Source organism: Eriocheir sinensis, chromosome 51, assembly GCF_024679095.1.
Source record: "Eriocheir sinensis breed Jianghai 21 chromosome 51, ASM2467909v1, whole genome shotgun sequence".
NCBI lineage: Eukaryota > Metazoa > Arthropoda > Malacostraca > Decapoda > Varunidae > Eriocheir > Eriocheir sinensis.
In genome coordinates, this window is record NC_066559.1 from 2,230,406 (window position 1) to 2,244,805 (window position 14,400).

The window sequence follows — 14,400 nt, forward strand, 5'->3', positions numbered from 1 at the left end:
AGTGGTTAGCACACTCGGCTCACAACCGAGAGAGCCCAGGCTCGATTCCCGGGGGGAGTTGAAAAATTTGGGCTGCTTTTCCAATACCCTACGTCCCTGTCCACCCAGCAGTGAATGGGTACCAGCTATTAATCGGGGGTTGTGTCCCGTCTCCTGGGATCTGTTCCCTTCTCCTATAATTCCATCCCTTTCTGTCTCTCTCCGGCATATGACCACAGGTGTTGCGCCGACTAAACGAAACTTTCCAACTTTTTACTGTAAACGAGACAGGTAAGGGCAAAAAAAAAGTAAAAATAAATAAATAAAAATAAATAGATAAAATGCTGTTCCAATGACGTACTCTGGATATGAAAAAGAGAAAACGGTTTGGTCACGTTTAATCTGTATGCCTCTAACACTTGAATTCGTTACTGACGCCAACTAACTCGGACCTAAGTTTATATACACCACGGCCGAGGCGTGGTTTATGCGTGACACTGCTTGGAGCCAAACTAGAGAATGTAGAAACAGGGATTTAGAGAAAACGAAGAAAGGCGGACTAATTTAAATCAATCACTTCGACATGGCCTACCTCACACCCCACACCGCCGTTTGTTGGCAATGGAATTACAGTCACGCAATAGCACAATAAAAAGACATATTTTTTCGTCAGTGGCTTGCCTGAACGCGCTGTGAAAGGAGGCAAGCATGCACATCCAAAGTGCACACACGGCCCCAACTTTAGTCACCCCTGAACTGGCGGGGATTTTTTTTTTTTAGCTTCAAGTGACGTCATCCCGCTGCTCCGCCCCAAAACCGCCTCCTGCGCGTACCGGTTGCAGTTTTGAACCAGAGTGACTTGACTTGGTATATATAGACTTAGATTCTGACACCGAACGTCAAACCGGCTGAGGAACGAGATCGTATGCAAAAAAAGGACAATCTAGTTCTACTCCATAACTTATATCATTCTAATTTCTTATTCCCTTGACATTATTTTTTTCCAACGAATGAAAACGAGAAGACTAAATAAAAAAAAAGGAGAAGGAAGAGGCGTAGAAGGAGGAAGAAGAAAAGTAAATGATTAGAAAAGCGGGAGGCTGATTGATTTAAAACAGAACATAAAGAGGCAACAATGAAGGAAGAAAAATATGTTATACAGGTAAGGAGGAAAACTATACAAATGAGAAGTAGGAAGAAGGATTAAGAGGAAAAAAAAGAAGGAAAGAATGAAGGAAACAAAACAAGAGAAGGTTGAGAGAGAGAGATAGAATAAGTAAGAGGGAGAAAGAGAATATACATGAGAATCAGGAAGAAGGACAAGAGGGAGAGAGAAGGAAAGAATGAAGGAAGCAAAACAAGAGGTTGAGAGGCGAAAGGAAAGGAAGAATGGAAGGAAGGAGGGAAGGAGGGAGTGAAAGTGTGCGTACCAGACGGCCATCTCCCTCCCCCTCGATGTGTGTGTGTGTGTGTGTGTGTTTTAAACCTTCCAACAGCGACAGTTCTTTCTCTTTTGATATGTGTGTGTGTGTGTGTGTGTGTGTGTGTGTGTGTGTGTGTGTGTGTGTGTGTGTGTGTGTGTGTGTGTGTGTGTGTGTGTGTGTGTGTGTGTAAATCTTCCAGACAGCTCCTCCTCTTTCGATGTGTGTGTGTGTGTGTGTGTGTGAGAGAGAGAGAGAGAGAGAGAGAGAGAGAGAGAGAGAGAGAGAGAGAGAGAGAGAGAGAGAGAGAGAGAGAGAGAGAGAGAGAGAGAGAGAGAGAGTAAATCCTGCTACATGAATTGAGTAAGTCTTATGTATCTCTATCTTTGTGTCTCAGTGTCTGTAAATCAGCTGGTTATATATTCATTTTCCTGCGTACTTAATTATATATATTTTACCAGTCTAACAGCTTGCCTACTTAGCCGTCTCCCCCTCTCTCTCTCTACCTAGCAAGCCTATCCGTGTACCTACGTTACAATCTACTTACTCTCTCTACCAACCTACCTATTTGTCAGTGTGCCTTGTTATCTATCTGCCTCTCCGTCTACCTGTCTACCCACCTGCTCAAACTCCCATCCTTCCCCTCATCATGTACTCTCTCGTCTCCACAGGGCAATGTTTACTTCTATATTTACCTCTCCCGAAGCCTTTCTCTGCCTCTTCATTGCCTCACACTCTGAACACGTGCAACAGCCCCCTTCTGCCCCCCGCCACACTCAGCCCCTGACCACACCCTCCTCCTCCTTCTCCACCTCCTCTTCCTTCTACAGCTTGTATTACCACACCGTCCGCATTGTCACACCTCCTCCTCCTCCTCCATTCCTCTCCTTTCGCCTTTCTCCAGCTTTCTTTGCCCTAGTTTTTATCTGTTATCTTTCGTTATCTCATTTTTTCTCCTTCCCCTTCCTCTCTTGCCCGCGTAAAGATACGAGCGAAGATAAAACTGGATTATTACTTTTTTTTTACGCTTCCAGGTAAGAGTTAATGCACTGACCGGTAGCAGGTGTGTGTGTGTGTGTGTGTGTGTGTGTGTGTGTGTGTGTGCGCTTCAAGAAAGCCATTAAGCCAAGGGGATAAAATGTTGGTTATGTTTCGCAGGACATTAAAAAAAAAAAAAATCTTCCTTGTCGGTTATGAGGAGACGGTATTTTTTATTTACTTCTGAATAACGTCTTTATTTATTCGCGGATTACTTTACTTATTATATTACACACACACACACACACCAAATCTCGCTTAATTATCAAAACACTTATTTCTTTCCTCATGTACTTTCCTAATGTACTCACACGCCAATTCGTCCTCTCTCCCTCTCTCTCTCACTCACACACACACACACACACACACACCAGTTCGCTCATTTAGATACTAGCACACTCAACTCCCTCATCCACTAATTCACCAACTTGCCCACTCAATTACTCACTCATTATCACTCACTCGTTATCACTCACTCAATCTCACACACGAACTTGCTCAATTAGTAATTCACGCCCTCTAATTACTCGGTCACTTACCCACCACCTTACTCACTCGCTCATTTGTACACGTCATAGAACTCCCTTATTCATTGACTCATGCGCTATCGCCTCTCACAACAAGTATCTCCAAAGGCCAGATATGAGCCTCGTCGGGTTCTCAGTAGTGTTTCTTTCTTCATATTCGTGGTGCAGAAGCCTTGTCGAACTATCACTAGGCTCATGACAAGTTGGAGAGTTTCGTTTAGTCGGCGCAACATCTGTGGTCATATGCCGGAGAGAGAGAGGAGGGGGAAGGAATTGTAGGAGAAGGGAACAGATCCCAGGAGACGAGACACAACCCCCGATTAATACCTGGTACCCATTCACTGCTGGGTGGACAGGGGCGTAGGGTATCGGAAAAGCCGCCCAAATTTTTCCACTCCGCCCGGGAATCGAACCCGGGCTCTCTCGATTGTGAGCCGAGTGTGCTAACCACTACACCACGAAGCCCCCTACTAGGCTCATGAAACTGTACATGATAATACTAACACGACCTCTACGAAAGCAAGGTGGGTGTGCAAGTCCCGAGGCGTTTGAAAATATTGGTCTAGTTACGGCTTATCTTTTATCTTTATGTATTCGTTTACCATCGCCTATTGTTTCTGAAGCCGTGTTTATTTCGTTTTCAATCAGTATTAATATGTGATTTGACTTCGATGAGATACACAACGGAGTGACAGAGCGGGCAACCTTATTACCACGTGTGTGTGTGTGTGTGTGTGTGTGTGTGTGTGTGTGTGTGTGTGTGTGCAACCGGTCGTAACAAAAAGACTAATTCAGGTTAAAATGTCGCAGTGGTATTTTTTAGAAGAATGATATTTGTTAACTATCATTTGAAAGACCAAAAAAAAATAAAAAATGAAAATGTTGACCCCGCTTCATCTGGGTCAGGCAACGTTAGAGAGAGAGAGAGAGAGAGAGAGAGAGAGAGAGAGAGAGAGAGAGAGAGAGAGAGAGAGAGAGAGAGAGAGAGAGAGAGAGAGAGAGAAAGGAAGGTCGTTGTCTAAATGGGCCGCTGCATTGTCTCTCCGGGGAAGATGGTCCTCCTACTAGCCAGGTGTTAGGTTCTACAAGGTCCTTCGCCGCCTCCTTCTTCTCCTTCTCCCTTTTCTTTTTTCTCTATCTTTTCTACTTGGCCCTTCTAATTCCTCTTCCCACTCCTTCCTCCTTCTCTTCCTCCTCCTCTGCATCTCTTCCTCCTGGTCTTTTTCCTCCTCCATCTCCTCCATCCTTTACTTCCACATTTTTCCTCCTGGTTTTCGTCTTCCTTCATCTTTTCCACCTTTTTCTTTTTCTTCATTTCTTCCCGTTGGTCTTCTTCATCTCCTTCACTTTCTTCTCCATCTTTTCATCCTGTCTTCTGCCTCTCCCATCTCCTCCATCTTCTTCTACTTCATCTTTTCCTCTTCGTCTTCCTCCTCCATCTCTTCCACCTTCTCCTACATCTCCTCCACCTTCTCGTAATCCTCCTCCATCCTTTTCTCCTTGTCATTCCTCCTCCTCCTCCTCCTTCTCTTTTATACAATTTCCTTTTCTTATTCCTCCTCTTCCTTTGTGTACACCGCCATTTAGCTTGCGTGGCAGTCAACACACACAGACACACACACACACACACACACACTTCTAAGCATAATACTCGACTGGGTGGGAAAGGGAAGGAGAAGCGATTGTCTCTCCTATTCCTCCTCCTCAACCTCAACATCGATATAGTGGCGGTATGGTGGTGGTGGTGATGGTGGTGGTAGTGGTAGTGATGGTGGTTGTGGTGGTGATGGTGGCGGTATGACTCGTTCCTCATCCCACTTTCACTCAAGGCTCTCTGGCTAGCTGGCGGGTGGGAGATAGAACCAGCCAGCCACTCAGCCAGCCAGTCAGTCAGTCAGTTCGTTAGGCAGCCATTCGTTCAGCCATACAGTCAGACAGTCACTCATTGCATAAAGACATAGACCTTTCCATGCAGAGAGAAAATGGAAACGGTTGAAAAAGACAATAATTAAGAAGAGAGAGAGAGAGAGAGAGAGAGAGAGAGAGAGAGAGAGAGAGAGAGAGAGAGAGAGAGAGAGAGAGAGAGAGAGAGAGAGAAGGTCACACGGAAGGAAGATGGAGGAGAGTGAAAGTATACGAATAAAGAAGATGAGCAAGGGAAGAAACCAGTAAAATGGATGAAATAGAGAAGGAGAAGAGGAGAACGGAAAGGAGGAGGAGGAGGAAGAGGAGGAAGAGGAGGAGGAGGAGAAAGGGACATACGTAGGGTGAAGGGGAGGATGGAAGTTTGGGGGGGGGAGGGGGGAGGTTATGTGTCAGGGTTGGAGGTCGAAATGGTGAAGCTTATATAGTGACCAACCGGTTACCCTCGACCTCTGTGATGCTTTACCTTCGTCTCTCTCTCTCTCTCTCTCTCTCTCTCTCTCTCGCCATCCAGTATGTGTAGAGTTTATCGTTATTTCTGCATTACTGGTCGCATTAGTGGTAGTAGTAGTAGTAGTAGTAGTAGTAGTAGAAAGAGTAGCAGTAGTAGTAGCAATAACAGAATTACTAAACAACTCAAAACAAACTCTAACGGATGAAGGTCGTTTAAAAATATAATAGTAGTAGTAGTAGTAGTAGTATTGGTGGTGGTTGAAATCAGAGCAGAGGTGGTAATGATAGCGCTGTTGTGGTTATGGTGGTAGAGAGGGTTGTCGTGATAGCAGTGGTGATGATTATTGTGGCGGGGGCGGCGGTGGTGATGGCGGTGGTGGCGGCGGTAGTGATGGTGGTGGAGGTTAGGTTGACTCGAAAAAAAAAGTATATACGATCGATTCTCAGCCTCGTAAAAATCAGCATCCCCCCCCTCCCCCTCTCTCTCTCTCTCTCTCTCTCTCTCCGCTGGACAGGAGGTCACCCAGGGCCGAAGCGCGGGGGGAACGAGTTCTTTGCATAGTGACCCAATTACTGGTAAGGCGGCAGGTTCATCTGATTAACCTGGCGTGTGTGTGGAGAGAGAGAGAGAGAGAGAGAGAGAGAGAGAGAGAGAGAGAGAGAGAGAGAGAGAGAGAGAGAGAGAGAGAGAGAGAGAGAGAGAGAGAGAGAAAATGTAGGCAGAAAGACATAAAGACATTCAAAGAGACGTATATACATAATTCCAGATAAACAGTGACAGACAGACGGATAGATAAAAAAAACGACAGACAGACAGGGAGACAGCCAAACAGACAAACATAAGCACAGGTAGGCAGACAGGCAGGCAAACACACGCACAGACAGACAGACACACACAACCCCGCTACAAAGAGAAAAACTTGGTCCCAGATTTTCAAACACTATCGGCTCACCCAACAACTCTTTTCAAAGGCCATAGAGGAGATTAGTCGGGTTTTTATTAGTGTTTTGACGTTCACGGTTTAGAAGCCTTGTCAAAGTATCACTATAAGCCCATAAAACTACCCCTGGAAATACCTACAACCTCTGCGAAAGCCCTATGAAATGTTTCTGTGGGAGCCTCGACCAGTGACGTAGACGAACAGGTAAACACACACCGGAAGACAGGTATCCCGGGAACAGCGACGATAGGTAAGGTGGGATCCAACGAACACAGCAACGTTTTCACTCTCCCCGTGTCGGTGGGTCACGCGGGGCAGCCACTCAACCATCACGGACGGCCCGGCGCGTCTTCGGCGAGGTAAATTGTATGTTGTGAGCCGCGACAGGAGAAAGGCGGAGTCCCATCACTTCGCGTCAAGGGAATCATGTTACCGAGGTTGTTTTTAAATCCAGTTTCGAATGCCGCGGCTGTTTATTTATGTTCCAATAAGAGAACGAATGAATTTTCCGACACGAGTAAAGAAAAAGAAGAAAACGGGAAAAAAAACAGAAAAAGAGTAAATCTGTCGATGCCAAAAATGAAAATATGAAATGCAATTACATTGAAGCAAATGGAATTGTGCGCGGTGGCGTTGAGTGTGAGAGAAAAAAAAATATATATAAAAATGTTCATATACTTTGTTTTCTTTAATTGATAATAAGTGAAGAAAACGACAACCGAAAAGCAAAATACAGGGAACCATGATTATGAAAATGGAAAACGCAAAAAAGAACTAGAAAAAGAAAAAGAAAAAGAACTTGAAAAAGAAAAAGAAAAAGAACTGTCTCTTGCGGAGTGAAATGAATGAGAGAATATGAACAACAAAATATAAATCAGTGACGAGTTCAATCTGTGTGCGTCAGGTGACTAATAATGGCAGGTGACGCAAGGCGGGTGAAAGTGACCGCTGCTCCTCATCCGTACAACCACGCTCATCCAGTACTTTACCTGCCCACACCTGAGGACTGGCCACACCTGAACACTCACTGGACGCACCCGACTCACCTGTGGGAAAAAAAGAAGAATGTGAGACGTGGAAAGAATGAAAGAAAGATACGACACAACAGATATAAAACAAGAGTGTGAGACATAGAAAGAAAGAAAGAAAAACAAGACGGAACAAACATATACAAAGCAGGAAGAATGTGAGGCTTGGAGAAAGAGGAAGGCACAAGGAAACAAATACTAAACAAGAAAACTGTGAGACTGGAGAGAAAGACACGAGGGAACAAATTGATACAAAACTAGACTAATAAAAACGTTCCCTGACAGACAGACAAACACACACACACAGACAAGATATACAAGACTGACGTTGGTGAAAAACTAGAAAAATAAGAGACAAACAAGAAAATCCAGACACTGACAAATGAACATTTTAAACTCGACAGGAAAAGCGGCAAAAAATGAAAGAATGAAACGGTAGTCGATGGAATGTGTAGAGCTTCGAGTTTTGTGCTTAGAACAAAAAAGAAAGAGGAATTTAAAGAGGTGATGGATGGAGAATAAGGCGATGATGATGATGATGATGATGATGATGATGATGGTATGGATGGGAAAGAATAAGAGGATAAAGAAAAATAAAAAAATGAGAAATATAAGAAAACAACAGCAGTAACAACAACACCAAAAAGACGAAATACATGATGATGATGATGAGGCTGAGGAAGAGGAGGAGGAAGAAGAGGAGGAGGAGAAGAAGAAGGATGATAATAATGATGACGAGGATGAGAAAGAGGAAAAGAAAGACAACAAAGGAAGAGAAATAAGAAATAGAAGAGAAAACAACAACAACAATAGCAACAACAACAACAACAACAACAACGAGAGGAAGTGACGGAGGCAGAGAAAGAGGAGCCCCAGCGAGTGAAGGAGGAAGAGGAAGAGGCGGTTTAAAAATGGCCGAAAAAAAATATAATTGGACCCGGCGCTGAATAAACAAAAAAATAAAAAAACAAAAACAATAAACCTAAAACGAGTGGGACAAGTGACATTAGTGGAAGAGCTGCTATCGTGGGTAGAGTGTTAAAAAAAAGGTATATAAAAAAAAACTGAACCTGGTGAAGTAGGAGGAAAAGTAGTAGTGGGAAAAGTAGTAGCAGTTGTAGTAGTTGTAATAGTAGTTTTTTTAGAAGTAGCAGAAGCCGTCATCGTAGTAGTAGTAGTAGTAGTAGTAGTAGTAGTAGTACCGCAAATGTAGTTGTAGTAATAATAATAATATAGAAGAAGAAGAAGAAGTAAGAGGAAGAAGAAGAAGAAGAAGAAGAAGAAATAGAAGAAGAAGCAGCAATAGAAGAAGAAGAAGAAATAGAAGAAGAAGAAGAAGAAGAAGAAGAATAGCAACAATAATTTTCACAGTCAAGTCAACATATTACAAATTCAGTCGTATAAAGTGGTATAAAGACTCAACAAAACGAACTAACCAAGCCTTGAAAAACGGGTCAAAATAGACAAATCAGCCACATTGTTGATGGTGAAGACTAACACGACTCTTAATTGAAAACATCAGGCGTCTGGACTGACAGACGTGCAGGTGATAGTTCCCACCCATCCTGTTCCAATATTAATGATAACAACTACCTTTATGCGAGCCGTATTTATCAAAGCACATTGAAGTTTACGGGCAATTATCTTTGTAATATGAATAGGCACGAAACAGTCCAGCATATGAACAAAGAACAGATCGAAAAAAAATTATATTTAACCTGGTAGCAGCGACGGGCCAAATTTGTGGCTTTACCGTGTAGCAGCGACGGGCCAAATTTGTGCCATGATTTAAACCCCCCAAAATAAATGACACATAAACTGATCACAAATGCTTTGATAATTTATGAAATGGATTGTGTAAGTGATGATTTTTTCTCGTTTTTCTTGCTTAGAGGGACCATTAAGAAACATGATCCCCGCTCCTATCGAATGTCTAATGTTATTGAATGCATCAGCACTTTGTGTGACTAACATATAAACAACATTAAAGAATAGAAACGATCGAAAAGCTAATAATGCCTAATGTTCTTAACTTCGTCCATTATATGTGTGTGACTAAGACAGTAATAAAATACCTAAACTAAGCAAGGCAAGGGAACATGTGGTTGCATAACACTTGCGTTTAACTTCTCAGATATAACCACCAATGTTAATCTTCCTCACCAATCTCTCTTACATGTATTCGAAAGTTGTCAAATTTACTTCAAGACCATTGGAAAATATAGCAGATACCTTCTCGGAATGAAATGAGGTGTTAGAAAAGAAAAAAAAAAATCATACGCCATATACGTCTTAGCTGAAAACAAAAAGTCACACCGCCCATGACAACGCCTAAGTCTTTCCTTAAAGGGCAACTTCGAGAGAGAATTGGAGAACAGGGACGCGGCAGCAATATAAAAAGGGAACCAACGAAACCAGAAACAATTAAATGACACGAGTAATAGAAAAGTGATAGGAACAGTAGTAGTAGTTGTAGCAATAGTAATAGTAGTAGTAGTAGTAGTAGTAGGAGGAGGAGGAGAAACAGAGATAACAGTAGAAAGGGAAGGATGAGGCGAGTGAAAAAACGAAACTCCGAGACATCTTCGTGTATTGACTCTTAATGGACAAGTGAATGCCTATACAGACCCCCAAACGAGAGAGAGAGAGAGAGAGAGAGAGAGAGAGAGAGAGAGAGAGAGAGAGAGAGAGAGAGAGAGAGAGAGAGAGAGAGAGAGAGAGAGAGAGAGAGAGAGAGAGAGAGAGATCATGAGGGGTGAGGAGGTGATCATTTGCACTCAAGACTTAAACTGAGACCCACCACCACCACCACCGCCTCCACCTCATACCAACGAGCTGACACACACACACACACACACACACACACACACACACACACACACACACACACACACACACACACACACACACACACACACACACACACACACACACACACACACACACACACACACACACACATAACGTAATTGGTCTTTTGCTTTCGCCAGTAATTCATGAGCTGGAAGCACCATCAAAAGTTGCTCCATTAACAGCCGAGAGGAAGTAGTGATTGATGCTGCTGCCCTTTCTCTCTCTCTCTCTCTCGTCAAGTCCATTTTCTATCTTTTTTTTTTAATTAATGGCGTGAAAGAAAACTGGAGCGACAATATATCTTGCCAATTTGTGCAGCTGAAAATTGCCGCCTCGGGGTTACCAGAGAGAGAGAGAGAGAGAGAGAGAGAGAGAGAGAGAGAGAGAGAGAGAGAGAATGTTGAATATCTGTAGGCAATAGTGAATGTGAGTGCTGTTGTTAATTTGGTATGTGGGGGGGTGGGGGAGGTCGGGGTAGGCAGAGAGAGGCGGATGTGTTCAGTCAGTCAGTCGTTTGTTTTACTTCTTGCTCACTCACTGGGCCTTCACCTTTTTTGTAAGACGAGTTTACAAAAATATTTAGCAAGATTATCGAACCAACTGAAGCCACACCCCGCAGGCAGCCGAGATTGAGGAAATACAACGATTCACTATTTGTTTTTCTTCGTGTTTTTGAACTCAACGATGCATTCCATTCTCGCTACTATTACCGACATGTCATGGAAGATGCACTTATAAATTTCACAGACACATCACATTTTTACGGTAATGGAAGGAAAAATAAGTATATAATTAACTCGCTGATCACTTCTCCTATAAAAGAAAGTAGAAGCGAGTGTCCAAAAGAGAGATGGAGAGGTGTCTGAAACTCTCCTCCATTTGTATCTTGTGAACCATTAATTTCTCATCCATTATAACAATCTAACTCTTTCCTTACAGTTTTTTTACGGAGAGTCTGATGAAAATACCCTTATGTTACGTATCATTCTCATTCTTCCTACTCATTATTATCATGACTCATTATTTTTTTATCTTTTAGGACAGCCTTCTCATTCCTTACTGTTTTTTTGGATAGTTTGAAGATAATACCTTAAAGTTACGCAGTATTCGCTCATCCCCTGAAATCATCGAGGAATCATTTACGGATGGAGAGGTGTCTTGATACTCCCCTCCATTAGTAACACGTCTCCCATTATTTGTATCCTTTATAACAATCCTTTTCATTCCCTGTTGGTTTTACGGAGAGTTTGAAGAGCATTCCCTATAGTCACCCATTATTCGCTCATCCCTTAAGTCAGGAAGGCGTCGGAGCGTGAGGCGCGGCGTGCAGTGTCGGGTAACCTCCGCGCCCTGACGAGTGAATATATACTGTGAAACCTCCTGACATATTCGGGAAGACAGAGGCGGCGCACGGAGGAGAGCCGCTCGGTAATGTCAGTGTTCAGTGCCCAAAACAAACCCCCGAGTCAAGCGTTTGTGATTTAGGACGAGCACCTCCCTCTTGCCTCTCTCTCTTATATGATATTTTACTCGGCTGCCCCTGTACCGTAAATCCTGCACAGCGGAGGCGTCATAGTATTCAGTTCTGCCATATTTGCCATTGGTTAAAACTCTGTGAGGATGTCTCGTTGATGCCGTAGAAGAGAGAAAATATGAGGGGCGTTCGATCATTTATGGGAACGACAGAAAATACGAACTCGACCCGGGTATAAAACTTGCGATACATCTCGTATATAGAAACCGAAGCTGGGAAGAGGCGGAGGGCAGGGCGGCTACATTCACAGGCAACGGGCGGGACCCACTGCTTGCACCCTCCCCATCGGCATTCACATACAGAGGACCGCCCCGCCCTAGCCTCCTACGGGCCCTCATAAACCCCGGGAAGGCCTTTCATAGCTACTTGCCGAAAGCCTGATGGATCTGAGGGCGGAGCAGGGGCGTGACGGAGAGTCTGGGCTGCCGTAGGTGACAGTAGCGGGAATGATGTCTTAATATACCCGACCTGCCCTCCCCCACCTCACCTTACCTCATCTAACTCCTCTTACCATGCTCTCTCTCTCGATGTAAATGTCCAATGAATATAATTTCCGAGTACCAAGTTAGGCTCGCAAGTTTTGATACCTCCGAGGGGCGTGCCGTTTATTATTTTCCTGAGAGAGAGAGAGAGAGAGAGAGAGAGAGAGAGAGAGAGAGAGAGAGAGAGAGAGAGAGAGAGAGAGAGAGAGAGAGAGAGAGAGAGAGAGAGAGAGAGAGAGAGAGAGAGAGAGAGAGAGAGAGAGAGAGAGAGAGAGAGAGAGAGAGAGAGAGAGAGAGAGAGAGAGAGAGAGAGAGACCGAGAGAGAGAGAGAGAGAGAGAGAGAGAGAGAGAGAGAGAGAGAGAGAGAGAGAGAGAGAGAGAGAGAGAGAGAGAGAGAGAGAGAGAGAGAGAGAGATGTACGCCTCTCGTCCCTATGCTGTATCTCGGCTCGTAAATACCCGAAAGAGAGGGAAGGTTGTAATTAAGCAGGCGGTTAAGAAGAAAGAGGAAGAAGAAGAAAAGGAGGAAGAGGAAGAGGAGATGGAGGAGGAGGAAAAAAACAACAGCAATAAACAACGACCACACGGGGAGGCAGGCAATGGAGGAGAAAGCTCGAGGAAGAGAGAGGGAGAGAGATAGAGAGAGAGAAGGTAGGAAACAGACTTCTTGGCACTGGGTCAGGAGGCGCTGGAGGCCTCTCGCTGCACTGAGCTTTTTAGTGACGCAACGGACGGAGGGGGGTGGCGGGGAAGGCACGGGAATGACGATGCGAATTTGTTTGTGCCTGTGATGTCATTTCATTAGTTACCGTGTGTGTGTGTGTGTGTGTGTGTGTGTACGTGCGTGTCGTGTAATACTCATAATTAGTACTTGCGTCATTCTCTCGCTGGTTGATTGCTTACTTTCTTGTAGTCAGCGATGCGGTCAGTTGTTTGTTTGCAAGGTTTTAATGATGATGAACCGAAGGACACGATTATAGATGGTGAAATTAATACTGATGGAAACAATGATAATTAAAAAAAATATATATATAAAAGAGAAAAAAATTAGAAAGGAGAAAGTTACACCAAAGGGAAGAAGGTAATCAAGGAGAAAGAAATGTGATTGCCTGAGAAATAAAACCTAATAGGGAAAAGAATTAACGAAAAAGATTATTAGGGAGAAAGAAATATGATGATGGAGAGAGAGAGAGAGAGAGAGAGAGAGAGAGAGAGAGAGAGAGAGAGAGAGAGAGAGAGAGAGAGAGAGAGAGAGAGAGAGAGAGAGAGAGAGAGAGAGAGAGAGAGAGAGAGAGAGAGAGAGAGAGAGAGAGAGAGAGAGAGAGAGAGACTAATGGGGAAAAGAATTAACGAAAATGATTATATTAGGGAGAAAGAAATATAATCGCCTTGAAAAAAAAAAAAAAATTGGATAATAAATCTTAACGAAGCCAAGAATTAATCAGCTAAAATTATCAATATTTACAAGGATTCGATTGCTGTTAGGCGAAGAGCGGGGGACGTGGCTGGCGTAGAGGGAGGTAAAACTGCCTAATATAGATGGACGTCCAATGATGCGCGGGGAAAACAAGAGGCGAGGTGTGTTGAACAATGACTGGCGGTGAATTATAGACTGTATGTTATAATAATGTGCGATAGAAGTCTCTCTCATCATCACAAAAACAAATACAATCCCTCACAAAAAATAGCAAAACTCGCTTGAGGAATGTTGCCGGTAAAGGTGACCGTGGAGAGAGAGAGAGAGAGAGAGAGAGAGAGAGAGAGAGAGAGAGAGAGAGAGAGAGAGAGAGAGAGAGAGAGAGAGAGAGAGAGAGAGAGAGAGAGAGAGAGAGAGAGAGAGAGAGAGAGAGAGAGAGAGAGAGAGAGAGAGAGAGAGAGAGAGAGAGAGAGAGAGAGAGAGAGAAGATCCAGGCACCAAGGAAGACCGGATCCAACACCACAAGTCAAATAAACAAAGATAATATTGAGGGAGTGAAAAAAAAAAAAACATGATTTCCTTGTTGACGTGGAAGTTGTTACGTCCTTACTGAAGAGAGGATGATGCTCTCTCCTTTATAAATAATTATTGCAAACATAAAGCAAGAGGCGTTTAAAAGTATTTGATTTTTTCGTTGACAAACTAGTATATAAGTAGGGCGCATGACTTGCATGAGAGAGAGAGAGAGAGAGAGAGAGAGAGAGAGAGAGAGAGAGAGAGAGAGAGAGAGAGAGAGAGAGAGAG

The 14,400-nt window shown here is 43.7% G+C and overlaps 1 protein-coding gene across 1 annotated transcript in view; it reads right to left on the reverse strand.

The window, feature by feature from the left end:
- LOC126982519 (U-scoloptoxin(01)-Er1a-like) overlaps positions 1-14,400 on the reverse strand; it is a 40,089-nt gene that overhangs the window by 12,590 nt on the left and 13,099 nt on the right. The gene's annotated exons all lie outside the window — the stretch shown is intronic.